This window comes from Lepisma saccharinum, chromosome 6 (assembly GCF_977018435.1).
Source record: "Lepisma saccharinum chromosome 6, izLepSacc3.1, whole genome shotgun sequence".
Taxonomy (NCBI): Eukaryota; Metazoa; Arthropoda; class Insecta; order Zygentoma; family Lepismatidae; genus Lepisma; species Lepisma saccharinum.
In genome coordinates this window covers 10,761,140-10,784,962 of record NC_139234.1, presented here as the reverse complement: position 1 = coordinate 10,784,962, position 23,823 = coordinate 10,761,140, and the positions used below count along the sequence as shown (strand labels likewise).

The following is a 23,823-nucleotide window of genomic DNA, read 5'->3' as shown; positions in this document are numbered from 1 at the left end:
GTGCAGAGGACATTTTTTCTGTAGCCGACAGAAGAGAAGAGGCAGGCATTTCCCCTACCCTCAAGAGGTAACAAGAAGAAAGGGCGCCAAGGCAAGGGAGGAACAAGGAAATACTTAGAGGCAAGTGTGCTACGGTGTTATTCATATACCTGTTTAGGGCCCTGTTGAAGGTTCTGGCTACCGGATCAGCAAGTGTTATCACTTTGTATTTCCAGAGAAGAGCTAAATACCGCCTAAAACTGAGAAACTATTTCTCTGAAGCAAGTAGAGCTAGACTGCAAAGCCAAAACTGGATTTAACTACAACTGAGACCGTTGACGTAATGGACTTAAATATAAGTACTTGATGCGATTCGTGATTTGGACAAACCTTGCTCCAAAAAACTAAGTTGGCAACAGTAGTACGTAAATCTGGACTTCCCTTCCACTGCTGGAGGAGGAATATTCTGTCGTTGGACTTTGATTCCAGTGATCCGAGTTCAAATCTCGGTTGAACCTAATAAGTTAATTTTATTGCTTTTTAAAATACATTGAACATAAGAGTTTGACATATTCGAAAGCAAATGATACTCCTAAATGATAGAGGTCCCATGGTGTAATGGTTAGCACTCTGGACTTTGAATCCTGCGATCCGAGTTCAAATCTCGGTGGGACCTATAGAGTTCATTTCCTTGCTTCTTAGAAAAATATTAAACATAAGAGTTTCAGATACTCAAAGCAACTGATCCTCCTACATGATAGATGTCCCATGGTGTAATGGTTAGCAGTCTGGACTTTGAATCCAGTGATCAGAGTTCAAATCTCGGTGGGACCTATAAAGTTAATTTCCTTGCTTTTAAAGAAATATTAAACATAAGAGTTTCAGATACTCAAAGCAACTGATCCTCCTACATGATAGAGGTACCAAGGTGTAATATTTAGCAGTCTGGACTTTGAATCCAGTGATCAGAATTCAAATCTCGGTGGGACCTATAAAGTTCATTTCCTTGCTTTTTAGAAAAATATTAAACATAAGAGTTTCATTTACTCAAAGCAACTGATCCTCCTACATGATAGATGTCCCATGGTGTAATGTTTAGCAGTCTGGACTTTGAATCCAGTGATCAGAGTTCAAATCTCGGTGGGACCTATAAAGTTCATTTCCTTGCTTTTAAAGAAATATTAAACATAAGAGTTTCAGATACTCAAATCAACTGATCCTCCTACATGATAGAGATACCAAGGTGTAATGTTTAGCAGTCTGGACTTTGAATCCAGTGATCAGAGTTCAAATCTCGGTGGGACCTATAAAGTTCATTTCCTTGCTTTTTAGAAAAACATTAAACATAAGAGTTTCAGATACTCAAAGCAACTGATCCTCCTACATGATAGATGTCCCATGGTGTAATGGTTAGCAGTCCGGACTTTGAATCCAGTGATCAGAGTTCAAATCTCGGTGGGACCTATAATGTTCATTTCCTTGCTTTTAAAGAAATATTAAACATAAGAGTTTCAGATACTCAAAGCAACTGATCCTCCTACATGATAGAGGTACCAAGGTGTAATGTTTAGCAGTCTGGACTTTGAATCCAGTGATCAGAGTTCAAATCTCGGTGGGACCTATAAAGTTCATTTCCTTGCTTTTTAGAAAAATATTAAACATAAGAGTTTCAGATACTCAAAGCAACTGATCCTCCTACATGATAGAGGTACCAAGGTGTAATGTTTAGCAGTCTGGACTTTGAATCCAGTGATCAGAGTTCAAATCTCGGTGGGACCTATAAAGTTCATTTCCTTGCTTTTTAGAAAAATATTAAACATAAGAGTTTCAGATACTCAAAGCAACTGATCCTCCTACATGATAGATGTCCCATGGTGTAATGGTTAGCAGTCTGGACTTTGAATCCAGTGATCAGAGTTCAAATCTCGGTGGGACCTATAAAGTTCATTTCCATGCTTTTTAAAGAAGTATTAAACATATGGGTTTCAGATACTCAATGCAACTGATCCTCCTACATGATACAGGTACCATGGTGTAATGCTTAGCATTATGGACTTTGTATCCAGCGATCCGAGCTCAAATCTCGGTGGGACCTAAAAGGTTACTTTTCTGCTGTTTAGGGTCTCCCCATGGCGCATTGGTTGCGTCATTGCCTTGTAATCAAGGGGTCCCGGGTTCGATACCCGGTGGAGGCACAAGTGGTTCGGATCCCACTTTAAACTGTAGGTCCAGTCCCGATTAGCTTTACTGTGCATGAAGGGGACTCAAAACACCAAACCAATCTTTTTTTTAAAAAATACATTGAACATAAGAGTTTTACATATTCAAAAGCAACTGATTCTCCTGCATGGTAGAGGTCCCATGGTGTAATGGTTAGCACTCTGGACTTTGAATCCAGTGATTCGAGTTCAAATCTCGGTGGGCCCTAGGAGGTTAAATTTCTTGCTATTTAAAATAAATTGAACAGAAGAATTTCATGTCCCATGGTGTAATGGATAGCACTCTGGACTTTGAATCCAGCGATCCGAGTTCAAATCTCGGTGGTACCTAAGAGATTAATTTTCTTGCTTTTTGAAATATATTAAACATAAGAGTTTCACATATTCATAAGCAACTGATCCTTCTACATGATAGAGATCCCATGGTGTAATTGGTAGCACTCTGGACTTTGAATCCAGTGATCCGAGTTCAAATCTCGGTGGGATCTTAGAGGTTAATTTTCTTGTTATTAAAATACATTGAATTAAGAGTTTCACATATTCAAAAGCAACTGATCCTCCTACATGATAGAGGTCCCATGGTGTAATGGTCAGCACTTTGGATTTTGAATCCAGTGATCCGAGTTCAAATCCCGGTGGGACTAAACAGGTTAATTTTCTTGCTATTTAAAATACATTGATCACAAGAATTTCATGTCCCATGGTGTAATGGTTAGCAATCTGAACTTTGAATCCAGCGATCCGAGTTCAAACCTCGGTGGGACCTTAGAGGTTAATTTTCATGTTATTAAAATACATTGAATTAAGAGTTTCACATATTCAAAAGCAACTGATCCTCCTACATGATAGAGGTCCCATGGAGTAATGGTTAGCACTCTGGACTTTGAATCCAGTGATCCGAGTTCAAATCTCGGTGGGACCTAAGAGGTTAATTTTCTTGCTTTTAAAAAATACATTGAATTAAGAGTTTCACATATTCAAAAGGAACTGAGCCTTCTACATGATAGAGGTCCCATGGTGTAATGGTTAGCACTCTGGACTTTGAATCCAGTGATCCGAGTTCAAATCTCGGTGGGACCTAAGATGTTAATTTCCTTGCTTTTTAAAATACATTGAACAGTAGAGTTTCACATATCAAAAAGCAACTGATCCTTCTACATGATAGAGGTCCCATGGTGTAATGGTTAGCACTCTGGACTTTGAATCCAGTGATCCTAGTTCAAATCTCGGTGTAACCTAAGAGGTTAATTTTCTTGCTATTTAAAATACATTGAACAGAAGAATTTCATGTCCCATGGTGTAATGGATAGCAGTCTGGACTTCGAATCCAGTGATCCGAGTTCAAATCTCGGTGGGACCTAAGAGGTTAATTTTCTTGCTATTTAAAAGACATTGAACAGAAGAATTTCATGTCCCATGGTGTAATGGATAGCACTCTGGACTTCGAATCCAGTGATCCGAGTTCAAATCTCGGTGGGACCTAAGAGGTTAATTTTCTTGCTTTTTAAAATACATTGAACAGAAGAGTTTCACATATCCAAAAGCAACTGATCCTTCTACATGATAGAGGTCCCATGGTGTAATGGTTAGCACTCTGGACTTTGAAACCAGTGATCCGATTTCAAATCTCGGTAGAACATAGGAGGTTAATTTTCTTGCTTTTTAAAATTCATTGAACATAAGAGTTTCACATATTCGAAAGCAACTGATTCTTCTACATGATGGAGGTCCCATGGTGTAATGGTTAGCACTCTGGACTTTGAATCCAGTGATCCGAGTTCAAATCTAGGTCGGACCTAAGAGGTTAATTTTCTTGCTTTTAAAAAATACATTGAATTAAGAGTTTCACATATTCAAAAGCAACTGATTCTCCTACATGATAGAGGTACCATGGTGTAATGGTTAGCACTCTGGACTTTGAATCGAGTGATCCGAGTTCAAATCTCGGTGGGACCTATGAGGTTAATTTTCTTGCTATTTAAAATACATTGATCATAAGAATTTCATGTCCCATGGTATAATGGTTAGCAATCTGGACTTTGAATCCAGCGATCCGAGTTCAAATCTCGGTGGGACCTAAGAGGTTAATTTTCTTGCTTTTAAAGAATACATTGTATTAAGAGTTTCCCATATTCAAAAGCAACTGATCCTTCTACATGATAGAGGTCCCATGGTGTAATGGTTAGCACTCTGGACTTTGAATCCTGTGATCCGAGTTCAAATCTCCGTGGGACCTAAGAGGTTAATTTTCTTGCTTTTTAAAATACATTGAACATAAGAGTTTCACATATTCAAAAGCAACTGATCCTCTTGCATGATAGGCCCCATAGTGTAAATATATAAATCACTGTAATTGTTGTAATTTAATAACATTTGCTAAGGACATACCTTGGTGTGTGAGATGCCGAGGCGTGGCGTGCATGTAACTGGTGTTTCCGCAGGAATAAAAAAAAAAGAAATTAAAAAGTTTTTTCAATAATTTAACATTGAGATCGTTCGATGCGGGACGGCGTAGTTTCGAATCCGGCTCTGGTCGGAATTTATTCGGCCTACGTATAGGGCCGGTGGCAACCCACCATCGTAAGGAAATTGGGGAGCTCGGAATGAGTGAGCGGTAACCTGGTCGAGAAGACCTACAACGGCTGGGGGTTCGTCGGGCTGACCACCCGTCACCCCAATACTGGTCTAGGATCTCCACGCTATAACAGGTGACTGAGGAACAGTGTGGGTCGGAGACCAGCAGTCGGAAGGTAAGCCAAGGCTCTCAAGGGCTGTCGCGCTGTGGGTTATTATTAATAATATAACAACGTCGTTAAATTTGTTAACCCACAGCGTTGCAGTCGGATGTATAGTGCAGAGGACATTTTTTCTGTAGCTGACAGAAGAGAAGAGGCAGGCATTTCCCCTACCCTCAAGAGGTAACAAGAGGAAAGGGCGCCAATGCAAGGGAGGAACGGGGAAATACTTAGAGGCAAGTGTGCTACGGGGTTATTCATATACCTGTTTAGGGCCCTGTTGAAGGTTCTGGCTACCGGATCAGCAAGTGTTATCACTTTGTATTTCCAGAGAAGAGCTAAATCCCGCCTAAAACTGAGAAACTATTTCTCTGAAGCAAGTAGAGCTAGACTGCAAAGCCAAAACTGGATTTAACTACAACTGAGACCGTTGACGTAATGGACTTAAATATAAGTACTTCATGCGATTCGTGATTTGGACAAACCTTGCTCCAAAAAACTAAGTTTGGAACAGTAGTACGTAAGTCTGGACTTCCCTTCCACTGCTGGAGGAGGAATATTCTGTCGTTGGACTTTGAATCCAGTGATCCGAGTTCAAATATTGGTTGGACCTAAAAAGTTAATTTTCTTGCTATTTAAAATACATTGAATTAAGAGTTTCACATATACGAAAGCAACTGATACTCCTACATGATAGAGGTCCCATGGTGTAATGGTTAGCACTCTGGACTTTAAATCCAGCGATCCGAGTTCAAATCTCCGTGGGACCTAAGAGGTTCATTTTCTTGCTATTTAAAATACATTGAATTAAGGGTTTCACATATTCAAAAGCAACTGATACTCCTACATGATAGAGGTCCCATGGTGTAATGTTTCGCACTCTGGACTTTGAATCCAGCGATCCGAGTTCAAATCTCCGTGGGACCTAAGAGGTTAATTTTCTTACTATTTAAAATACATTGAATTAAGAGTTTCACATATTCGAAAGCAACTGATACTCCTACATGATAGAGGTCCCATGGTGTAATGGTTTGCACTCTGGACTTTGAATCGAGTGATCCGAGTTCAAATCTCGGTGGGACCTAAGAGATTAATTTTCTTGCTTTTTTAAATACATTGATCAGAAGACTTTCACATATTCAAAAGCATCTGATCCTTCTACATGATAGAGGACCTAAGAGGTTAATTTTCTTGCTTTTTAAAATACATTGAATTAAGAGCTTCACATATTCAAAAACAACTGATCCTCATATATAATAGAGGTCCCATGGTGTAATGTTTAGCACTCTGGACTTTGAATCCAGTGATCCGAGTTCAAATCTCGGTGGGACCTAAGAGGTTAATTTTCTTGCTTTTTAAATACATTGAACAGAAGAGTTTCACATATCCAAAAGCAACTTATCTTTCTACATGATAGAGGTCCAATGGTGTAATGGTTAGCACTCTGGATTTTGAATCCAGTGATCCGAGTTCAAATCTCGGTGGGACCTTAGAGGTTAATTTTCTTGAAATTAAAATACATTGAATTATGAGTTTCACATATTCAAAAGCAACTGGTCCTCCTACATGATAGAGGTCCAATTGTGTAGTGGTTAGCACTCTGAATTTTGAATCCAGTGATCCGAGTTCAAATCTCGGTGGAACCTAAGAGATTAACTTTCTTGCTTTTTAAAATACATTGATCAGAAGACTATCACATATTCATAAGCATCTGATCCTTCTACATGATAGAGGACCTAAAGAGGTTAATTTTCTTGCTTTTTAAAATACATTGAATTAAGAGTTTCACATATTCAAAAGCAACTGATCCTCATATATAATAGAGGTCTTATGGTGTAATGGTTGGAATCTGGACTTTGAATCCAGTGATCCGAGTTCAAATCTCGGTGGGACTTAAGAGGTTAATTTTCTTGCTTTAAAAAAATACATTGAATCAATAGTTTCACATATTCAAAAGCAACTGATCCTTCTACATGATAGAGGTCCCATGGTGTAATGTTTAGCACTCTGGACTTTGAATCCAGTGATCGATTTCAAATTTCGGTAGGACCTAGGAGGTTAATTTTCTTGCTTTTTAAAATTCATTGAACATAAGAGTTTCACATATTCAAAAGCAACTGATTCTTCTACATGTTAGAGGTCCCATGGTGTAATGGTTAGCACTCTGGACTTTGAATCCAGTGATCCGTGTTCAAATCACGGTGGGACCTAAGAGGTTAATTTTCTTGCTTTTAAAAAATACATTGAATTAAGAGTTTCACATATTCAAAAGCAACTGATTCTCCTACATGATAGAGGTACCATGGTGTAATGTTTAGCACACTGGACTTTGAATCCAGTGATCCGAGTTCAAATCTCGGTGGGACCTAAGAGGTTAATTTTCTTGCTATTTAAAATACATTGATCATAAGAATTTCACATATTCAAAAGCATCTGATCCTTCTACATGATAGAGGACCTTAGAGGTTAATTTTCTTGTTATTAAAATACATTGAATTAAGAGTTTCACGTATTCAAAAGCAACTGACCATCCTACATGATGGAGGTCCCATGGTGTAATGGTTAGCACTCTGGATTTTGAATACAGTGATCCAAGTTCAAATATCAGTGGGACCTAAAAGGTTAATTTTCTTGCTATTTAAAATACATTGATCATAAGAATTTCACATATTCAAAAGCATCTGATCCTTCTACATGATAGAGGACCTAAGAGGTTAATTTTCTTGCTTTTTAAAATACATTGAATTAAGATTTTCTCATATTCAAAGGCAACTGATCCTCATATATAATAGAGGTCCAATGGTGTAATGGTTAGAATCTGGACTTTGAATCCAGTCATCCAATTTCAAATCTCGGTGGGACCTAAGAGGTTAATTTTCTTTCTTTTAAAAAATACATTGAATTAGGAGTTTCACATATTCAAAAGCAACTGATCCTTCTACATGATAGAGGTCCCATGGTGTAATTGTTAGCACTCTGTACTTTAAATCCAGTGATCCGAGTTCAAATCTCGGTGGGACCTTAGTGGTTAATTTTCTTGTTATTAAAATACATTGAATTAAGAGTTTCACATATTCAAAAGCAACTGATCCTCCTACATGAAAGAGGTCCCATGGTGTAATGGTTAGCACTCTGGATTTTGAATCCAGTGATCCGAGTTCAAATCTCGGTGGGACCTAAGATGTTAACTTTCTTGCTATTTAAAATACATTGATCATAAGAATTTCATGTCCCATGGTGTAATGGTTAGCAATCTGGACTTTGAATCCAGCGATCCGAGTTCAAATCTCGGTGGGACCTTAGAGGTTAATTTTCTTGTTATTATAATACATTGAATTAAGAGTTTCACATATTCAAAAGCAACTGATCCTCCTGCATGATAGAGGTCCCATGGTGTAATGGTTAGCACTCTGGACTTTGAATCCAGTGATCCGAGTTCAAATCTTGGTGGGACCTAAGAGGTTAATTTTCTTGTTTTAAAAAATACATTGAATTAAGAGTTTCACATATTCAAAAGGAACTGATCCTTCTACATGATAGAGGTCCCATGGTGTAATGGTTAGCACTCTGGACTTTGAATCCAGCATTCCGAGTTCAAATCTCGGTGGGACCTTAGAGGTTAATTTTCTCGTTATTAAAATACATTGAATTAAAGGTTTCATATATTCAAAAGCAACTGATCCTCCTGCATGATAGAAGTCCCATGGTGTAATGGTTAGCACTCTGGACTTTGAATCCAGTGATCCGATTTCAAATCTCGGTGGGACCTAAGAGGTTAACTTTCTTGCTATTTAAAATACATTGATCATAAGAATTTCATGTCCCTTGGTGTAATGGTTAGTAATCTGGACTTTGAATCCAGCGATCCGAGTTCAAATTTCGGTGGGACCTTAGAGGTTAATTTTCTTGTTATTAAAGTACATTGAATTAAGAGTTTCACATATTCAAAAGCAACTGATCCTCCTGCATGATAGAGGTCCCATGGTGTAATGGTTAGCACTCTGGACTTTGAATCCAGTGATCCTATTTCAAATCTCGGTGGGACCTAAGAGGTTCATTTTCTTGCTATTTAAAATACATTGAACAGAAGAATTTCATGTCCCATGGTGTAATGGATAGCACTCTCGACTTCGAATCCAGTGATCCGAGTTAAAATCTCGGTGGAACCTAAAAGGTTAATTTCTTGCTTTTAAAAAATACATTGAATTAAGAGTTTCACATATTCAAAAGAAACTGATTCTCCTACATGATAGAGGTCCCATGGTGTAATGGTTAGCACTCTGGACTTTGAATCCAGTGATCCGATTTCAAATCTCGGTAGAAACTAGGAGGTTAATTTTTTTGCTTTTTAAAATTCATTGAACATAAGAGTTTCAAATATTCAAAAGCAACTGATTCTTCTACATGATAGAGGTCCCATGGTGTAATGGTTAGCATTCTGGACTTTGAATCCAGTGATCCGAGTTCAAATCTCGGTGGGACCTAAGAGGTTAATTTTCTTGCTTTTAAAAAATACATTGAATTAAGAGTTTCACATATTCAAAAGCAACTGATCCTTCTACATGATAGAAGTTCCCTGGTGTAATGGTTAGCATTCTGGACTTTGAATCCTGTGATCCGAGTTCAAATCTCCGTGGGTGTTAAAAGGTTAATTTTCTTGCTTTTTAAAATACATTGAACATAAGAGTTTCACATATTCAAAAGCAACTGATCCTCTTCCATGATAGGCCCCATAGTGTAAATATATAAATCACTGTAATTGTTGTAATTTAATAACATCTGCTAAGGACATACCTTGGTGTGTGAGATGCCGAGGCGTGCCGTGCATGTAACTGGTGTTTCCGCAGGAATAAAAAAAAGAAAAAAGAAATTAAAAAGTTTTTTCAATAATTTAACATTGAGATCGTTCGCTGCGGGACGGCGTAGGTTCGAATCCGGCTCTGGTCGGAATTTATTCGGCCTACGTATAGGGCCGGTGGCAACCCACCATCGTGAGGAAATTGGGGAGCTCGGAATGAGTGAGCGGTAACCTGGTCGAGAAGACCTACAACGGCTGGGGGTTCGTCGGGCTGAGCACCCGTCACCCCAATACTGGTCTAGGATCTCCACGCTATAACAGGTGACTGAGGAACAGTGTGGGACGGAGACCAGCAGTCGGAAGGTAAGCCAAGGCTCTCAAGGGCTGTCGCGCTGTGGGTTATTATTAATAATATAACAACGTCGTTAAATTTGTTAACCCACAGCGTTCCAGTCGGATGTATAGTGCAGAGGACATTTTTTCTGTAGCCGACAGAAGAGAAGAGGCAGGCATTTCCCCTACCTTCAAGAGGTAACAAGAGGAAAGGGCGCCAATGCAAGGGAGGAACGGGGAAATACTTAGAGGCAAGTGTGCTACGGGGTTATTCATATACCTGTTTAGGGCCCTGTTGAAAGTTCTGGTTACCGGATCAGCAAGTGTTATCACTTTGTATTTCCAGAGAAGAGCTAAATCCCGCCTAAAACTGAGAAACTATTTCTCTGAAGCAAGTAGAGCTAGACTGCAAAGCCAAAACTGGATTTAACTACAACTGAGACCGTTGACGTAATGGACTTAAATATAAGTACTTGATGCGATTCGTGATTTGGACAAACCTTGCTCCAAAAAACTAAGTTGTCAACAGTAGTACGTAAGTCTGGACTTCCCTTCCACCGCTGGAGGAGGAATATTCTGTCGTTGGACTTTGAATCCAGTGATTCGAGTTCAAATATTGGTTGGACCTAAGAAGTTAATTTTATTGCTATTTAAAATACATTGAATTAATAGTTTCACATATTCGAAAGCAACTGATAATCTTACATGATAGAGGTCCCATGGTGTAATGTTTAGCACTCTGGACTTTAAATCCAGCGATCCGAGTTCAAATCTCCGTGGGACCTAAGAGGTTAATTTTCTTGCTATTTAAAATACATTGAATTAAGGGTTTCACATATTCAAAAGCAACTGATACTCCTACATGATAGAGGTCCCATGGTGTAATGTTTCGCACTCTGGACTTTGAATCCAGTGACCCGAGTTCAAATCTCGGTGGGACCTAAGAGGTTAATTTTCTTGCTTTTAAAAAATACACTGAATTAAGAGTTTCACACATTCAAAAGGAACTGATCCTTCTACATGATAGAGGTCCCATGGTGTAATGGTTAGCACTCTGGACTTTGAATCCAGTGATCCGAGTTCAAATCTCGGTGGGACCTAAGAGGTTAATTTTCTTGCTTTTTAAAATACATTGAACAGTAGAGTTTCACATATCAAAAAGCAACTGATCCTTCTACATGATAGAGGTCCCATGGTGTAATGGTTAGCACTCTGGACTTTGAATCCAGTGAACCTAGTTCAAATCTCGGTGGGACTTAAGAAGTTAATTTTCTTGCTATTTAAAATACATTGAACAGAAGAATTTCATGTCCCATGGTGTAATGGATAGCACTCTGGACTTCGAATCCAGTGATCCGAGTTCAAATCTCGGTGGGACCTAAGAGGTTAATTTTCTTGCTATTTAAAAGACATTGAACAGAAGAATTTCATGTCCCATGGTGTAATGGATAGCACTCTGGACTTCGAATCCAGTGATCCGAGTTAAAATCTCGGTGGAACCTAAGAGGTTAATTTTCTTGCTTTTAAAAAATACATTGAATTAAGAGTTTCACATATTCGAAAGCAACTGATTCTTCTATATGATAGAGGTCACATGGTGTAATGTTTTCACTCTAGACTTTAAATCCTGTGATCCGAGTTCAAATCTCATGGGACCTAAGAGGTTAATTTCCTTGCTTTTTAAAATACATTGAACAGAAGAGTTTCACATATCCAAAAGAAACTGATCCTTCTACATGATAGAGGTCCCATGGTGTAATGGTTAGCACTCTGGACTTTGAATCCAGTGATCCGATTTCAAATCTCGGTAGAACCTAGGAGGTTAAATTTCTTGCTTTTTAAAATTCATTGAACATAAGAGTTTCACATATTCAAAAGCAACTGATTCTTCTATATGATAGAGGTCCCTTGGTGTTGGTTAGCACTCTGGACTTTGAATCCAGCGATCCGAGTTCAAATCTCCGTGGGACCTAAGAGGTTCATCTTCTTGCTATTTAAAATACATTGAATTAAGAGTTTCACATATTCGAAAGCAACTGATACTCCTACATGATAGAGGTACCATGGTGTAATGTTTAGCACTCTGGACTTTGAATCCAGTGATCCGAGTTCAAATCTCGGCGGGACCTAAGAGGTTAATTTTCTTGCTATTTAAAATACATTGATCATAAGAATTTCATGTCCCATGGTGTAATGGTTAGCAATCTGGACTTTGAATCCAGCGATCCGAGTTCAAATCTCGGTGGGACCTAAGAGGTTAATTTTCTTGCTTTTAAAAAATACATTGAATTAAGAGTTTCACATATTCAAAAGCAACTGATTCTCCTACATGATAGAGGTACCATGGTGTAATGTTTAGCACTCTGGACTTTGAATCCAGTGATCCGAGTTCAAATCTCAGTGGGACCTAAGAGGTTAATTTTCTTGCTATTTAAAATACATTGATCATAAGAATTTCACATATTCAAAAGCATCTGATCCTTCTACATGATAGAGGACCTAAGAGGTTAATTTTCTTGCTTTTTAAAATACATTGAATTAAGATTTTCTCATATTCAAAGGCAACTGATCCTCATATATAATAGAGGTCCAATGGTGTAATGGTTAGAATCTGGACTTTGAATCCAGTGATCCAATTTCAAATCTCGGTGGGACCTAAGAGGTTAATTTTCTTGCTTTTAAATAATATATTGAATTAGGAGTTTCACATATTCAAAAGCAACTGATCCTTCTACATGATAGAGGTCCCATGGTGTAATTGTTAGCACTCTGTACTTTAAATCCAGTGATCCGAGTTCAAATCTCGGTGGGACCTTAGTGGTTAATTTTCTTGTTATTAAAATACATTGAATTAAGAGTTTCACATATTCAAAAGCAACTGATCCACCTACATGATAGAGGTCCCATTGTGTAATGGTTAGCACTCTGGATTTTGAATCTAGTGATCCGAGATCAAATCTCGGTGGGACCTAAGAGGTTAACTTTCTTGCTATTTAAAATACATTGATCATAAGAATTTCATGTCCCATGGTGTAATGGTTAGCAATCTGGACTTTGAATCCAGCGATCCGAGTTCAAATCTCGGTGGGACCTTAGAGTTTAATTTTCTTGTTATTAAAATACATTGAATTAAGAGTTTCACATATTCAAAAGCAACTGATCCTCCTGCATGATAGAGGTCCCATGGTGTAATGGTTAGCACTCTGGACTTTGGATCCAGTGATCCGAGTTCAAATCTCGGTGGGACCTAAGAGGTTAATTTTCTTGTTTTAAAAAATACATTGAATTAAGAGTTTCACATATTGAAAAGGAACTGATCCTTCTACATGATAGAGGTCCCATGGTGTAATGGTTAGCACTCTGGACTTTGAATCCAGCGATCCGAGTTCAAATCTCGGTGGGACCTTAGAGGTTAATTTTCTCGTTATTAAAATACATTGAATTAAGGGTTTCACATATTCAAAAGCAACTGATCCTCCTGCATGATAGAAGTCCCATGGTGTAATGGTTAGCACTCTGGACTTTGAATCCAGTGATCCGAGTTCAAATCTCGGTGGGACCTAAGAAGTTAACTTTCTTGCTATTTAAAATACATTGATCATAAGAATTTCATGTCCAATGGTGTAATGGTTAGTAATCTGGACTTTGAATCCAACGATCCGAGTTCAAATCTCGGTGGGACCTTAGAGGTTAATTTTCTTGTTATTAAAGTACATTGAATTAAGAGTTTCACATATTCAAAAGCAACTGATCCTCCTGCATGATAGAGGTCCCATGGTGTAATGGTTAGCACTCTGGACTTTGAATCCAGTGATCCTATTTCAAATCTCGGTGGGACCTAAGAGGTTCATTTTCTTGCTATTTAAAATACATTGAACAGAAAAATTTCATGTCCCATGGTGTAATGGATAGCACCCTCGACTTCGAATCCAGTGATCCGAGTTAAAATCTCGGTGGAAACTAAGAGGTTAATTTCTTGCTTTTAAAAAATACATTGAATTAAGAGTTTCACATATTCAAAAGAAACTGATTCTCCTACATGATAGAGGTCCCATGGTGTAATGGTTAGCACTCTGGACTTTGAATCCAGTGATCCGATTTCAAATCTCGGTAGAAACTAGGAGGTTAATTTTTTTGCTTTTTAAAATTCATTGAACATAAGAGTTTCAAATATTCAAAAGCAACTGATTCTTCTACATGATAGAGGTCCCATGGTGTAATGGTTAGCACTCTGGACTTTGAATCCAGTGATCCGAGTTCAAATCTCGGTGGGACCTAAGAGGTTAATTTTCTTGCTTTTAAAAAATACATTGAATTAAGAGTTTCACATATTCAAAAGCAACTGATTCTCCTACATGATAGAGGTCCCATGGTGTAATGGTTAGCACTCTGGACTTTGAATCCAGTGATCCGATTTCAAATCTCGGTAGAACCTAGGAGGTTAATTTTTTTGCTTTTTAAAATTTATTGAACATAAGAGTTTCAAATATTCAAAAGCAACTGATTCTTCTACATGATAGAGGTCCCATGGTGTAATGGTTAGCATTCTGGACTTTGAATCCAGTGATCCGAGTTCAAATCTCGGTGGGACCTAAGAGGTTAATTTTCTTGCTTTTAAAAAATACATTGAATTAAGAGTTTCACATATTCAAAAGCAACTGATCCTTCTACATGATAGAAGTTCCCTGGTGTAATGGTTAGCATTCTGGACTTTGAATCCTGTGATCCGAGTTCAAATCTCCGTGGGTGTTAAGAGGTTAATTTTCTTGCTTTTTAAAATACATTGAACATAAGAGTTTCACATATTCAAAAGCAACTGATCCTCTTCCATGATAGGCCCCATAGTGTAAATATATAAATCACTGTAATTGTTGTAATTTAATAACATCTGCTAAGGACATACCTTGGTGTGTGAGATGCCGAGGCGTGCCGTGCATGTAACTGGTGTTTCCGCAGGAATAAAAAAAAGAAAAAAGAAATTAAAAAGTTTTTTCAATAATTTAACATTGAGATCGTTCGCTGCGGGACGGCGTAGGTTCGAATCCGGCTCTGGTCGGAATTTATTCGGCCTACGTATAGGGCCGGTGGGAACCCACCATCGTGAGGAAATTGGGGAGCTCGGAATGAGTGAGCGGTAACCTGGTCGAGAAGACCTACAACGGCTGGGGGTTCGTCGGGCTGACCACCCGTCACCCCAATACTGGTCTAGGATCTCCACGCTATAACAGGTGACTGAGGAACAGTGTGGGACGGAGACCAGCAACGTCGTTAAATTTGTTAACCCACAGCGTTGCAGTCGGATGTATAGTGCAGAGGACATTATTTCTGTAGCCGACAGAAGAGAAGAGGCAGGCATTTCCCCTACCCTCAAGAGGTAACAAGAGGAAAGTGCGCCAATGCAAGGGAGGAACGGGGAAATTCTTAGAGGCAAGTGTGCTATGGGGTTATTCATATACCTGTTTAGGGCCCTGTTGAAGGTTCTGGCTACCGGATCAGCAAGTGTTATCACTTTGTATTTCCAGAGAAGAGCTAAATACCGCCTAAAACTGAGAAACTATTTCTCTGAAGCAAGTAGAGCTAGACTGCAAAGCCAAAACTGGATTTAACTACAACTGAGACCGTTGACGTAATGGACTTAAATATAAGTACTTGATGCGATTCGTGATTTGGACAAACCTTGCTCCAAAAAACTAAGTTTGGAACAGTAGTACGTAAGTCTGGACTTCCCTTCCACCGCTGGAGGAGGAATATTCTGTCGTTGGACTTTGAATCCAGTGATCCGAGTTCAAATATTGGTTGGACCTAAGAAGTTAATTTTATTGCTATTTAAAATACTTTGAATTAAGAGTTTCACATATTCAAAAGCAACTGATCCTCCTACATGATAGAGGTCCCATGGTGTAATGGTTAGCACTCTGGACTTTGAATCCAGTGATCCGACTTCAAATCCCGGTGGGACCTAAGAGGTTAATTTTCTTGTTGTTGAAATACATTGCATTAAGGGTTTCACATATTCAAAAACAACTGATTCTTCTACATGAGAGAGGTCCCATGGTGCAATGGTTAGCACTCTGGACTTTGAATCCAGTATTCCGAGTTCAAATCTCGGTGGGACCTAAGAGGTTAATTTTCTAGCTATTTAAAATAAATTGAACAGAAGAATTTCATGTCCCATGGTGTAATGGATAGCACTCTCGACTTCGAATCCAGTGATCCGAGTTAAAATCTCGGTGGAACCTAAGAGGTTAATTTTCTTGCTTTTAAAAAATACATTGAATTAAGAGTTTCACATATTCAAAAGCAACTGATTCTCCTACATGATAGAGGTCCCATGGTGTAATGGTTAGCACTCTGGACTTTGAATCCAGTGATCCGATTTCAAATCTCGGTGGAACCTAAGAAGTTAATTTTCTTGCTTTTAAAAAATACATTGAATTAAGAGTTTCACATATTCAAAAGCAACTGTTTCTCCTAAATGATAGAGGTCCCATGGTGTAATGGTTAGCACTCTTGACTTTGAATCCAGTGATCCGATTTCAAATCTCGGTAGAACCTAGGATGTTAATTTTTTCGCTTTTTAAAATTCATTGAAAATAAGAGTTTCACATATTCAAAAGCAACTGATTCTTCTACATGATAGAGGTCCCATGGTGTAATGGTTAGCACTCTGGACTTTGAATCAAGTGATCCGAGTTCAAATCTCGGTGGGACCTAAGAGGTTAATTTTCTTGCTTTTAAAAAATACATTGAATTAAGAGTTTCACATATTCAAAAGCAACTGATTCTCGAACATGATAGAGGTACCATGGTGTAATGGTTAGCACTCTGGAGTTTGAATCCAGTGATCCAAGTTCAAATCTCGGTGGGACCTAATAGGTTAATTTTCTTGCTTTTAAAAAATACATTGAATTAAGAGTTTCACATATTCAAAAGCAACTGATACTCCTACATGATAGAGGTCCCATGGTGTAATGATTAGCACTCTGGACTTTAAATCCAGCGATCCGAGTTCAAATCACCGTGGGACCTAAGAGGTTAATTTTCTTGCTATTTAAAATACATTGAATTAAGGGTTTCACATATTCAAAAGCAACTGATACTCCTACATGATAGAGGTCCCATGGTGTAATGTTTCGCACTCTGGACTTTGAATCCAGCGATCCGAGTTCAAATCTCCGTGGGACCTAAGAGGTTAATTTTCTTACTATTTAAAATACATTGAATTAAGGGTTTCACATATTCAAAAGCAACTGATACTCCTACATGATAGAGGTCCCATGGTGTAATGTTTCGCACTCTGGACTTTGAATCCAGCGATCCGAGTTCAAATCTCCGTGGGACCTAAGAGGTTAATTTTCTTGCTATTTAAAATACATTGAATTAAGGGTTTCACATATTCAAAAGCAACTGATACTCCTACATGATAGAGGTCCCATGGTGTTATGTCTCGCACTCTGGACTTTGAATCCAGCGATCCGAGTTCAAATCTCCGTGGGACCTAAGAGGTTAATTTTCTTACTATTTAAAATACATTGAATTAAGAGTTTCACATATTCGAAAGCAACTGATACTCCTACATGATAGAGGTCCCATGGTGTAATGGTTAGCACTCTGGACTTTAAATCCAGCGATCCGAGTTCAAATCTCCGTGGGACCTAAGAGGTTAATTTTCTTGCTATTTAAAATACATTGAATTAAGAGTTTCACATATTCAAAAGCAACTGATTCTCCTACATGATAGAGGTCCCATGGTGTAATGGTTAGCACTCTTGACTTTGAATCCAGTGATCCGATTTCAAATCTCGGTAGAACCTAGGATGTTAATTTTTTCGCTTTTTAAAATTCATTGAAAATAAGAGTTTCACATATTCAAAAGCAACTGATTCTTCTACATGATAGAGGTCCCATGGTGTAATTGTTAGCACTCTGGACTTTGAATCCAGTGATCCGAGTTCAAATCTCTGTGGGACCTAAGAGGTTAATTTTCTTGCTTTTAAAAAATACATTGAATTAAGAGTTTCGCATATTCAAAAGCAACTGATTCTCCTACATGATAGAGGTACCATGGTGTAATGGTTAGCACTCTGGACTTTGAATCCAGTGATCCGAGTTCAAATCTCGGTGGGACCTAAGAGGTTAATTTTCTTGCTTTTAAAAAATACATTGAATTAAGAGTTTCACATATTCAAAAGCAACTGATACTCCTACATGATAGAGGTCCCATGGTGTAATGGTTAGCACTCTGGACTTTAAATCCAGCGATCCGAGTTCAAATCTCCGTGGGACCTAAGAGGTTAATTTTCTTACTATTTAAAATACATTGAATTAAGGGTTTCACATATTCAAAAGCAACTGATACTCCTACATCATAGAGGTCCCATGGTGTAATGTTTCGCACTCTGGACTTTGAATCCAGCGATCCGAATTCAAATCTCCGTGGGACCTAAAAGGTTAATTTTCTTTCTATTTAAAATACATTGAATTAAGAGTTTCACATATTCGAAAGCAACTGATACTCCTACATGATAGAGGTCCCATGGTGTAATGGTTTGCACTCTGGACTTTGAATCCAGCGATCCGAGTTCAAATCTCCGTGGGACCTAAGAGGTTAATTTTCTTGCTATTTAAAATACATTGAATTAAGAGTTTCACATATTCGAAAGCAACTGATACTCCTTCGTGATAGAGGTCACATGGTGTAATGGTTCGCACTCTGGACTTTAAATCCAGCGATCCGAGTTCAAATCTCGGTGGGACCTAAGAGGTTAATTTTCTTGCCTTTTAAAATACATTGAACATAAGAATTTCACATATTCAAAAGCAACTGATCCTCTTCCATGATAGGCCCCATAGTGTAAATATATAAATCACTGTAATTGTTGTAATTTAATAACATTTGCTAAGGACATACCTTGGTGTGTGAGAAGCCGAGGAGTGGCGTGCATGTAACTGGTGTTTCCGCAGGAATAAAAAAAGGTAAGAAATTAAAAAGATTTTTCAATAATATAACATTGAGATCGTCCGCTGCGGGACGGCTTAGGTTCGAATCCGGCTCTGGTCGGAATTTATTCGGCCTACGTATATGGCCGGTGGCAACCCACCATCGTGAGGAAATTGGGGAGCTCGGAATGAGTGAGCGGTTACCTGTTCGAGAAGACCTACAACGGCTGGGGGTTCGTCAGGCTGACCACCCGTCAACCCAATACTGGTCTAGGATCTCCACGCTGTAACAGGTGACTGAGGAACAGTGTGGGAGGGGGACCAGCAGTCGGAAGGTAAGCCAAGGCTCTCAAGAGCTGTCGCGCTGTGGGTTAGTATTAATAATATAACAACGTCGTTAAATTTGTTAACCCACAGCGTTGCAGTCGGATGTATAGTGCAGAGGACATTTTTTCTGTAGCTGACAGAAGAGAAGAGGCAGGCATTTCCCCTACCCTCAAGAGGTAACAAGAGGAAAAGGCGCCAATGCAAGGGAGGAACGGGGAAATACTTAGAGGCAAGTGTGCTACGGGGTTATTCATATACCTGTTTAGGGCCCTGTTGAAGGTTCTGGCTACCGGATCAGCAAGTGTTATCACTTTGTATTTCCAGAGAAGAGCTAAATCCCGCCTAAAACTGAGAAACAATTTCTCTGAAGCAAGTAGAGCTAGACTGCAAAGCCAAAACTGGATTTAACTACAACTGAGACCGTTGACGTAATGGACTTAAATATAAGTACTTGATGCGATTCGTGATTTGGACAAACCTTGCTCCAAAAAACTAAGTTGGCAACAGTAGTACGTAAGTCTGGACTTCCCTTCCACCGCTGGAGGAGGAATATTCTGTCGTTGGACTTTGAATCCAGTGATACGAGTTCAAATATTGGTTGGACCTAAGAAGTTAATTTTATTGCTATTTAAAATACATTGAATTAAGAGTTTCACATATTCAAAAGCAACTGATCCTCCTACATGATAGAGGTCCCATGGTGTAATGGTTAGCACTCTGGACTTTGAATCCAGTGATCAGACTTCAATTCCCGGTGGGACCTAAGAGGTTAATTTTCTTGTTGTTGAAATACATTGCATTAAGGGTTTCACATATTCAAAAACAACTGATTCTTCTACATGAGAGAGGTCCCATGGTGTAATGGTTAGCACTCTGGACTTTGAATCCAGTATTCCGAGTTCAAATCTCGGTGAGACCTAAGAGGTTAATTTTCTTGCTATTTAAAATACATTGAACAGAAGAATTTCATGTCCCATGGTGTAATGGATAGCACTCTCGACTTCGAATCCAGTGATCCGAGTTAAAATCTCGGTGGGACCTAAGAGGTTAATTTTCTTGCTATTTAAAATACATTGAACAGAAGAATTTCATGTCCCATGGTGTAATGGATAGCACTCTCGACTTTGAATCCAGTATTCCGAGTTCAAATCTCGGTGGGACCTAAGAGGTTAATTTTCTTGCTATTTAAAATACATTGAACACAAGAATTTCATGTCCCATGGTGTAATGGATAGCACTCTCGACTTCGAATCCAGTGATCCGAGTTAAAATCTCGGTGGAACCTTAGAGGTTAATTTTCTTGCTTTTAAAAAATACATTGAATTAAGAGTTTCACATATTCAAAAGCAACTGATTCTCCTACATGATAGAGGTCCCATGGTGTAATGGTTAGCACTCTGGACTTTGAATCCAGTGATCCGATTTCAAATCTCGGTAGAACCTAGGATGTTAATTTTTTTGCTTTTTAAAATTCATTGAACATAAGAGTTTCACATATTCAAAAGCAACTGATTCTTCTACATGATAGAGGTCCCATGGTGTAATGGTTAGCACTCTGGACTTTGAATCCAGTGATCCGAGTTCAAATCTCGGTGGGACCTAAGAGGTTAATTTTCTTGCTTTTAAAAAATACATTGAATTAAGAGTTTCACATATTCGAAAGCAACTGATACTCCTACATGATAGTGGTCCCATGGTGTAATGGTTTGCACTCTGGACTTTGAATCCAGCGATCCGAGTTCAAATCTCCGTGGGACCTAAGAAGTTAATTTTCTTGCTATTTAAAATACATTGAATTAAGAGTTTCACATATTCGAAAGCAACTGATACTCCTACATGATAGAGGTCCCATGGCGTAATGGTTTGCACTCTGGACTTTGAATCCAGCGATCCGAGTTCAAATCTCCGTGGGACCTAAGAGGTTAATTTTCTTGCTCTTTAAAATACATTGAATTAAGAGTTTCACATATTCAAAAGCAACTGATACTCCTACATGATAGAGTTCCCATGGTGTACTGGTTAGCACTCTGGACTTTAAATCCAGCGATCCGAGTTCAAATCTCCGTGGGACCTAAGAGGTTCATTTTCTTGCTATTTAAAATACATTGAATTAAGGGTTTAACATATTCAAACACAACTGATACTCCTACATGATAGAGGTCCCATGGTGTAATGGTTTGCACTCTGGACTTTGAATCCAGCGATCCGAGTTCAAATCTAGGTGGGACCTGAGAGATTAATTTTCTAGTTATTAAAATACATTGAATTAAGAGTTTCACATATTCAAAAGCAACTGATCCTCCTACATAGTAGAGGTGCAATGGTGTAATGGTTAGCACTCTGGATTTTGAATCCAGTGATCCGAGTTCAAATCTCGGTGGGACCTAAGAGATTAATTTTCTTGCTTTTTAAAATACATTGATCAGAAGACTTTCACATATTCAGAAGCATCTGATCCTTCTACATGATAGAGGACCTAAGAGGTTAATTTTCTTGCTTTATAAAATACATTGAATTAAGAGCTTCACATATTCAAAAATAACTGATCCTCATATATAATAGAGGTCCCATGGTGTAATGGGTAGCACTCTGGACTTTGAATCCAGTGATCCGACTTCAAATCCCGATGGGACCTAAGAGGTTAATTTTCTTGTTGTTGAAATACATTGCATTAAGGGTTTCACATATTCAAAAACAACTGATTCTTCTACATGAGAGAGGTCCCATGGTGTAATGGTTAGCACTCTGGACTTTGAATCCAGTGATCCGAGTTCAAATCTCGGTGGGACCTAAGATGTTAATTTTCTTGCTATTTAAAATACATTTAACAGAAGAATTTCATGTCCCATGGTGTAATGGATAGCACTCTCGACTTCGAATCCGGTGATCCGATTTCAAATATTGGTTGGACCTAAGAAGTTAATTTTATTGCTATTTAAAATACATTGAATTAAGAGTTTCACATATTCAAAAGCAACTGATCCTCCTACATGATAGAGGTCCCATGGTGTAATGGGTAGCACTCTGGACTTTGAATCCAGTGATCCGACTTCAAATCCCGGTGGACCTAAGAGGTTAATTTTCTTGTTGTTGAAATACATTGCATTAAGGGTTTCACATATTCAAAAACAACTTATTCTTCTACATGAGAGAGGTCCCATGGTGTAATGGTTAGCACTCTGGACTTTGAATCCAGTTATCCGAGTTCAAATCTCGGTGGGACCTAAGAGGTTAATTTTCTTGCTATTTAAAATACATTGAACACAAGAATTTCATGTCCCATGGTGTAGTGGATAGCACCCTCGACTTCGAATCCAGTGATCTGAGTTAAAATCTCGGTGGAACCTAAGAGGTTAATTTTCTTGCTTTTAAAAAATACATTGAATTAAGAGTTTCACATATTCAAAAGCAACTGATTCTCCTACATGATAGAGGTTCCATGGTGTAATGGTTAGCACTCTGGACTTTGAATCCAGTGATCCGATTTCAAATCTCGGTAGTACCTAGGATGTTAATTTTTTTGCTTTTTAAAATTCATTGAACATAAGAGTTTCACATTTTCAAAAGCAACTGATTCTTCTACATGATAGAGGTCCCATGGTGTAATGGTTAGCACTCTGGACTTTGAATCCAGTGATCCGAGTTCAAATCTCGGTGGGACCCAAGAGGTTAATTTTCTTGCTTTTAAAAAATACATTGAATTAAGAGTTTCACGTATTCAAAAGCAACTGATTCTCCTACATTATAGAGGTACCATGGTGTAATGGTTAGCACTCTGGACTTTGAATCCAGTGATCCGAGTTCAAATCTCGGTGGGACCTAAGAGGTTAATTTTCTTGCTTTTAAAAAATACATTGAATTAAGAGTTTCACATATTCAAAAGCAACTGATCCTTCTACATGATAGAGGTCCCATGGTGTAATGGTTAGCACTCTGGACTTTGAATCCTGTGGTCCGAGTTCAAATCTCCGTGGGTGCTAAGAGGTTAATTTTCTTGCTTTTTAAAATACATTGAACATAAGAGTTTCACATATTCAAAAGCAACTGATCCTCTTCCATGATAGGCCCCATAGTGTAAATATATAAATCACTGTAATTGTTGTAATTTAATAACATTTGCTAAGGACATACCTTGGTGTGTGAGATGCCGAGGCGTGGTGTGCATGTAACTGGTGTTTCCGCAGGAATAAAAAAAAAAGAAATTAAAAAGTTTTTTTCAATAATTTAACTTTGAGATCGTTCGCTGCGGGACGGCGTAGGTTCGAATCCGGCTCTGGTCGGAATTTATTCGGCCTACGTATAGGGCCGGTGGCAACCCACCATCGTGAGGAAATTGGGGAGCTCGGAATGAGTGAGCGGTAACCTGGTGGAGAAGACCTACAACGGCTGGGGGTTCGTCGGGCTGACCACCCTTCACCCCAATACTGGTCTAGGATCTCCACGCTATAACAGGTGACTGAGGAACAGTGTGGGACGGAGACCAGCAGTCGGA

At 38.6% G+C, this 23,823-nt stretch overlaps 47 non-coding genes across 47 annotated transcripts; all 47 read left to right on the top strand.

Annotated features, from left to right (window-relative positions):
• Positions 1-583: 583 nt before the first annotated feature.
• Positions 584-655, top strand: TRNAQ-UUG (transfer RNA glutamine (anticodon UUG)). Its single transcript has one exon. It is a non-coding gene; the product is annotated as a tRNA-Gln (tRNA).
• A 1,679-nt stretch (positions 656-2,334) lies between these two features.
• On the top strand, positions 2,335-2,406 carry TRNAQ-UUG (transfer RNA glutamine (anticodon UUG)). Its single transcript has one exon. It is a non-coding gene; the product is annotated as a tRNA-Gln (tRNA).
• A 208-nt stretch (positions 2,407-2,614) lies between these two features.
• Positions 2,615-2,686, top strand: TRNAQ-UUG (transfer RNA glutamine (anticodon UUG)). The gene has a single exon. It is a non-coding gene; the product is annotated as a tRNA-Gln (tRNA).
• An 84-nt stretch (positions 2,687-2,770) lies between these two features.
• On the top strand, positions 2,771-2,842 carry TRNAQ-UUG (transfer RNA glutamine (anticodon UUG)). The gene has a single exon. It is a non-coding gene; the product is annotated as a tRNA-Gln (tRNA).
• Positions 2,843-3,048: 206 nt separating this feature from the next.
• On the top strand, positions 3,049-3,120 carry TRNAQ-UUG (transfer RNA glutamine (anticodon UUG)). The gene has a single exon. It is a non-coding gene; the product is annotated as a tRNA-Gln (tRNA).
• An 86-nt stretch (positions 3,121-3,206) lies between these two features.
• On the top strand, positions 3,207-3,278 carry TRNAQ-UUG (transfer RNA glutamine (anticodon UUG)). The gene has a single exon. It is a non-coding gene; the product is annotated as a tRNA-Gln (tRNA).
• A 330-nt stretch (positions 3,279-3,608) lies between these two features.
• Positions 3,609-3,680, top strand: TRNAR-UCG (transfer RNA arginine (anticodon UCG)). The gene has a single exon. It is a non-coding gene; the product is annotated as a tRNA-Arg (tRNA).
• Positions 3,681-3,924: 244 nt separating this feature from the next.
• TRNAQ-UUG (transfer RNA glutamine (anticodon UUG)) lies at positions 3,925-3,996 on the top strand. Its single transcript has one exon. It is a non-coding gene; the product is annotated as a tRNA-Gln (tRNA).
• An 86-nt stretch (positions 3,997-4,082) lies between these two features.
• TRNAQ-UUG (transfer RNA glutamine (anticodon UUG)) lies at positions 4,083-4,154 on the top strand. The gene has a single exon. It is a non-coding gene; the product is annotated as a tRNA-Gln (tRNA).
• Positions 4,155-4,362: 208 nt separating this feature from the next.
• On the top strand, positions 4,363-4,434 carry TRNAQ-UUG (transfer RNA glutamine (anticodon UUG)). Its single transcript has one exon. It is a non-coding gene; the product is annotated as a tRNA-Gln (tRNA).
• A 1,511-nt stretch (positions 4,435-5,945) lies between these two features.
• Positions 5,946-6,017, top strand: TRNAQ-UUG (transfer RNA glutamine (anticodon UUG)). The gene has a single exon. It is a non-coding gene; the product is annotated as a tRNA-Gln (tRNA).
• A 177-nt stretch (positions 6,018-6,194) lies between these two features.
• On the top strand, positions 6,195-6,266 carry TRNAQ-UUG (transfer RNA glutamine (anticodon UUG)). Its single transcript has one exon. It is a non-coding gene; the product is annotated as a tRNA-Gln (tRNA).
• Positions 6,267-6,351: 85 nt separating this feature from the next.
• Positions 6,352-6,423, top strand: TRNAQ-UUG (transfer RNA glutamine (anticodon UUG)). The gene has a single exon. It is a non-coding gene; the product is annotated as a tRNA-Gln (tRNA).
• Positions 6,424-7,071: 648 nt separating this feature from the next.
• TRNAQ-UUG (transfer RNA glutamine (anticodon UUG)) lies at positions 7,072-7,143 on the top strand. The gene has a single exon. It is a non-coding gene; the product is annotated as a tRNA-Gln (tRNA).
• An 86-nt stretch (positions 7,144-7,229) lies between these two features.
• Positions 7,230-7,301, top strand: TRNAQ-UUG (transfer RNA glutamine (anticodon UUG)). The gene has a single exon. It is a non-coding gene; the product is annotated as a tRNA-Gln (tRNA).
• Positions 7,302-8,039: 738 nt separating this feature from the next.
• Positions 8,040-8,111, top strand: TRNAQ-UUG (transfer RNA glutamine (anticodon UUG)). The gene has a single exon. It is a non-coding gene; the product is annotated as a tRNA-Gln (tRNA).
• A 206-nt stretch (positions 8,112-8,317) lies between these two features.
• Positions 8,318-8,389, top strand: TRNAQ-UUG (transfer RNA glutamine (anticodon UUG)). The gene has a single exon. It is a non-coding gene; the product is annotated as a tRNA-Gln (tRNA).
• Positions 8,390-8,474: 85 nt separating this feature from the next.
• On the top strand, positions 8,475-8,546 carry TRNAQ-UUG (transfer RNA glutamine (anticodon UUG)). Its single transcript has one exon. It is a non-coding gene; the product is annotated as a tRNA-Gln (tRNA).
• Positions 8,547-8,630: 84 nt separating this feature from the next.
• Positions 8,631-8,702, top strand: TRNAQ-UUG (transfer RNA glutamine (anticodon UUG)). Its single transcript has one exon. It is a non-coding gene; the product is annotated as a tRNA-Gln (tRNA).
• Positions 8,703-8,908: 206 nt separating this feature from the next.
• TRNAQ-UUG (transfer RNA glutamine (anticodon UUG)) lies at positions 8,909-8,980 on the top strand. The gene has a single exon. It is a non-coding gene; the product is annotated as a tRNA-Gln (tRNA).
• A 365-nt stretch (positions 8,981-9,345) lies between these two features.
• On the top strand, positions 9,346-9,417 carry TRNAQ-UUG (transfer RNA glutamine (anticodon UUG)). The gene has a single exon. It is a non-coding gene; the product is annotated as a tRNA-Gln (tRNA).
• Positions 9,418-10,934: 1,517 nt separating this feature from the next.
• On the top strand, positions 10,935-11,006 carry TRNAQ-UUG (transfer RNA glutamine (anticodon UUG)). Its single transcript has one exon. It is a non-coding gene; the product is annotated as a tRNA-Gln (tRNA).
• Positions 11,007-11,092: 86 nt separating this feature from the next.
• TRNAQ-UUG (transfer RNA glutamine (anticodon UUG)) lies at positions 11,093-11,164 on the top strand. The gene has a single exon. It is a non-coding gene; the product is annotated as a tRNA-Gln (tRNA).
• An 86-nt stretch (positions 11,165-11,250) lies between these two features.
• On the top strand, positions 11,251-11,322 carry TRNAQ-UUG (transfer RNA glutamine (anticodon UUG)). Its single transcript has one exon. It is a non-coding gene; the product is annotated as a tRNA-Gln (tRNA).
• A 50-nt stretch (positions 11,323-11,372) lies between these two features.
• On the top strand, positions 11,373-11,444 carry TRNAR-UCG (transfer RNA arginine (anticodon UCG)). The gene has a single exon. It is a non-coding gene; the product is annotated as a tRNA-Arg (tRNA).
• A 1,797-nt stretch (positions 11,445-13,241) lies between these two features.
• TRNAQ-UUG (transfer RNA glutamine (anticodon UUG)) lies at positions 13,242-13,313 on the top strand. The gene has a single exon. It is a non-coding gene; the product is annotated as a tRNA-Gln (tRNA).
• Positions 13,314-13,398: 85 nt separating this feature from the next.
• On the top strand, positions 13,399-13,470 carry TRNAQ-UUG (transfer RNA glutamine (anticodon UUG)). The gene has a single exon. It is a non-coding gene; the product is annotated as a tRNA-Gln (tRNA).
• An 84-nt stretch (positions 13,471-13,554) lies between these two features.
• On the top strand, positions 13,555-13,626 carry TRNAQ-UUG (transfer RNA glutamine (anticodon UUG)). Its single transcript has one exon. It is a non-coding gene; the product is annotated as a tRNA-Gln (tRNA).
• Positions 13,627-13,832: 206 nt separating this feature from the next.
• On the top strand, positions 13,833-13,904 carry TRNAQ-UUG (transfer RNA glutamine (anticodon UUG)). The gene has a single exon. It is a non-coding gene; the product is annotated as a tRNA-Gln (tRNA).
• A 365-nt stretch (positions 13,905-14,269) lies between these two features.
• Positions 14,270-14,341, top strand: TRNAQ-UUG (transfer RNA glutamine (anticodon UUG)). The gene has a single exon. It is a non-coding gene; the product is annotated as a tRNA-Gln (tRNA).
• A 244-nt stretch (positions 14,342-14,585) lies between these two features.
• Positions 14,586-14,657, top strand: TRNAQ-UUG (transfer RNA glutamine (anticodon UUG)). Its single transcript has one exon. It is a non-coding gene; the product is annotated as a tRNA-Gln (tRNA).
• A 1,296-nt stretch (positions 14,658-15,953) lies between these two features.
• TRNAQ-UUG (transfer RNA glutamine (anticodon UUG)) lies at positions 15,954-16,025 on the top strand. Its single transcript has one exon. It is a non-coding gene; the product is annotated as a tRNA-Gln (tRNA).
• An 84-nt stretch (positions 16,026-16,109) lies between these two features.
• Positions 16,110-16,181, top strand: TRNAQ-UUG (transfer RNA glutamine (anticodon UUG)). Its single transcript has one exon. It is a non-coding gene; the product is annotated as a tRNA-Gln (tRNA).
• A 208-nt stretch (positions 16,182-16,389) lies between these two features.
• On the top strand, positions 16,390-16,461 carry TRNAQ-UUG (transfer RNA glutamine (anticodon UUG)). The gene has a single exon. It is a non-coding gene; the product is annotated as a tRNA-Gln (tRNA).
• Positions 16,462-16,705: 244 nt separating this feature from the next.
• On the top strand, positions 16,706-16,777 carry TRNAQ-UUG (transfer RNA glutamine (anticodon UUG)). Its single transcript has one exon. It is a non-coding gene; the product is annotated as a tRNA-Gln (tRNA).
• A 1,187-nt stretch (positions 16,778-17,964) lies between these two features.
• TRNAQ-UUG (transfer RNA glutamine (anticodon UUG)) lies at positions 17,965-18,036 on the top strand. Its single transcript has one exon. It is a non-coding gene; the product is annotated as a tRNA-Gln (tRNA).
• Positions 18,037-18,122: 86 nt separating this feature from the next.
• TRNAQ-UUG (transfer RNA glutamine (anticodon UUG)) lies at positions 18,123-18,194 on the top strand. The gene has a single exon. It is a non-coding gene; the product is annotated as a tRNA-Gln (tRNA).
• Positions 18,195-18,594: 400 nt separating this feature from the next.
• TRNAQ-UUG (transfer RNA glutamine (anticodon UUG)) lies at positions 18,595-18,666 on the top strand. The gene has a single exon. It is a non-coding gene; the product is annotated as a tRNA-Gln (tRNA).
• Positions 18,667-20,178: 1,512 nt separating this feature from the next.
• On the top strand, positions 20,179-20,250 carry TRNAQ-UUG (transfer RNA glutamine (anticodon UUG)). Its single transcript has one exon. It is a non-coding gene; the product is annotated as a tRNA-Gln (tRNA).
• Positions 20,251-20,860: 610 nt separating this feature from the next.
• Positions 20,861-20,932, top strand: TRNAQ-UUG (transfer RNA glutamine (anticodon UUG)). Its single transcript has one exon. It is a non-coding gene; the product is annotated as a tRNA-Gln (tRNA).
• Positions 20,933-21,018: 86 nt separating this feature from the next.
• Positions 21,019-21,090, top strand: TRNAQ-UUG (transfer RNA glutamine (anticodon UUG)). Its single transcript has one exon. It is a non-coding gene; the product is annotated as a tRNA-Gln (tRNA).
• Positions 21,091-21,489: 399 nt separating this feature from the next.
• On the top strand, positions 21,490-21,561 carry TRNAQ-UUG (transfer RNA glutamine (anticodon UUG)). The gene has a single exon. It is a non-coding gene; the product is annotated as a tRNA-Gln (tRNA).
• Positions 21,562-21,645: 84 nt separating this feature from the next.
• Positions 21,646-21,717, top strand: TRNAQ-UUG (transfer RNA glutamine (anticodon UUG)). Its single transcript has one exon. It is a non-coding gene; the product is annotated as a tRNA-Gln (tRNA).
• Positions 21,718-22,050: 333 nt separating this feature from the next.
• TRNAQ-UUG (transfer RNA glutamine (anticodon UUG)) lies at positions 22,051-22,122 on the top strand. Its single transcript has one exon. It is a non-coding gene; the product is annotated as a tRNA-Gln (tRNA).
• Positions 22,123-22,484: 362 nt separating this feature from the next.
• Positions 22,485-22,556, top strand: TRNAQ-UUG (transfer RNA glutamine (anticodon UUG)). Its single transcript has one exon. It is a non-coding gene; the product is annotated as a tRNA-Gln (tRNA).
• Positions 22,557-22,922: 366 nt separating this feature from the next.
• Positions 22,923-22,994, top strand: TRNAQ-UUG (transfer RNA glutamine (anticodon UUG)). Its single transcript has one exon. It is a non-coding gene; the product is annotated as a tRNA-Gln (tRNA).
• An 86-nt stretch (positions 22,995-23,080) lies between these two features.
• On the top strand, positions 23,081-23,152 carry TRNAQ-UUG (transfer RNA glutamine (anticodon UUG)). The gene has a single exon. It is a non-coding gene; the product is annotated as a tRNA-Gln (tRNA).
• Positions 23,153-23,823: the final 671 nt, after the last annotated feature.